A 1,887-nucleotide genomic window follows, 5' to 3' on the forward strand; every position below is an offset into this window, starting at 1 on the left:
CACAGATTGAGAAGGAGCGTGATGTGATCCTACGTGAGCTGCAGGAGAATGATGCTTCCCTGCGGGATGTGGTCTTTGACTATCTGCATGTCACAGCGTTCCAGGGCACCCCCCTGGCCCAGCCTGTGGAGGGGCCCAGTGAGAACGTCAGGAAGCTGTCACCTGCAGACTTGACGGAATACCTCAGCAGACATTACAAGGTCCCACGAATGGTGCTTGCAGCAGCTGGAGGAGTGGAACACCGCCAGCTCCTCGACCTCGCCCAGAAGCACTTCGGTACCGTCTCTCATAAGTACCCAGAGGACGCTGTGCCCACCATCCAGCCGTGCCGCTTCACCCGTAGCGAGATCCGCCATCGCGATGATGCCCTTCCCCTGGCCCATGTGGCCATTGCAGTGGAGGGGCCTGGCTGGGCAAACCCGGATAACGTGGCCCTCCAAGTGGCCAATGCCATTATTGGCCACTATGACTGCACCTACGGCGGTGGCAAGAACCTGTCCAGCCCTCTGGCTGCTGTTGCTGTGACCAACAAGTTGTACCAGAGTTTCCAGGCCTTCAACATCTGCTATGCGGAAACAGGGCTCCTGGGGGCGCACTTTGTCTGTGACCACATGAGCATTGATGACATGATGTTCTTCCTGCAAGGCCAGTGGATGCGCCTGTGTACCAGAGCCACAGAAAGCGAAGTGGTCCGGGGCAAGAACATCCTCAGGAACGCCCTAGTGTCTCATCTGGACGGTACTACTCCTATGTGTGAGGACATTGGCCGAAGCCTCCTGACTTAGGGCCGCCGCATTCCCCTGGCTCAATGGGAGAGCCGGCTTTCGGAGGTAGATGCCAGTGTAGTGAGTGAGGTCTGCTCCAAGTACTTCTATGACCAGTGTCTAGCAGTGGCTGGAATAGGCCCCATCGAGCAACTCCCAGACTACAACAGGATCCGTAGCGACATGTTCTAGCTGCGCTTCTAAGCAAGGAGCCTGGGTAGGCAGAAGGGAGGGGCAGGGGGTGCATGGTCCCCCCACCACGCGTGCCACCCCAAATCCTCAGACCTTTGCAAGAAGAAGCTATGTCACAGATTAACTACCAATAAAATCATGTTGAAAACTAAAAAAAAAAATGATCACCCATTTTGAATAATATTGCATGAGTTCCTTGCTTTTCAATGCAGCATAGTATTCCATTGTGTGAATATACCATAGCTTCTCTATCCATTCATTTGTTGATGGGCACTTAGGTTGTTTCCAACTTCTTGCTATAGTGAACAAAACAGCAATAAACATGGACGTCCACATATCTGCTTGGATGTCAGTTATGGTCTCTTTGGGGTATATTCCCAGTAGTAGAATTACTGGGTCAAATGGTATCTCTATTTGCAACTTTTTGAGAAAGCACCATACCACCTTCCACAGTGGTTGCACCATTTTTACACTCCCACTAACAGTGAATAAAGGTTCCAGTTTCTCCACAACCTCGCCAGCATTTATTGCTTGCTGATATGTTAAATTTTGCTATTCTGACTAGGGTGAGATGATATCTCATAGATGTTTTGATTTGCATCTCTCTTAGAGCTAGGGATTTTGAACATTGCTTCATGTGCTTATTAGCTATCTAAATGTCTTCTTTGGTGAAGTGTCTGTTCATATCTGTGCCCATTTTTCTGTTGGATTATTTACCTTCATCTTGTTGTGGTGCTCAAGTATTTTATAAATTCTGTATATAAGTCCCTTATCTGATATGTCATTACCAAAACCTTTTTCCCAGTCTGTGGCTTCCCTTTTTACCCTGTTGAAGAAGTTTTTGGATGTGCATAAGGATTTGATTTTTAGATGGTCCCATTCATCTATTTTATCTTCTCCTGGTTGTAGATTACATTTTTTTTTCATCTGG

The 1,887-nt window shown here is 48.3% G+C and overlaps 1 pseudogene; it reads left to right on the forward strand.

Annotated features, from left to right (window-relative positions):
- The window catches only part of LOC102849264, a 7,079-nt pseudogene extending 6,111 nt beyond the window's left edge, over positions 1-968 (forward strand).
- Positions 969-1,887: the final 919 nt, after the last annotated feature.

The sequence above is a fragment of the Elephantulus edwardii genome, unplaced genomic scaffold (genome assembly GCF_000299155.1).
Source record: "Elephantulus edwardii isolate Elephantulus edwardi_28Jun2011 unplaced genomic scaffold, EleEdw1.0 scaffold00158, whole genome shotgun sequence".
In the NCBI taxonomy this organism is placed as follows: Eukaryota; Metazoa; Chordata; class Mammalia; order Macroscelidea; family Macroscelididae; genus Elephantulus; species Elephantulus edwardii.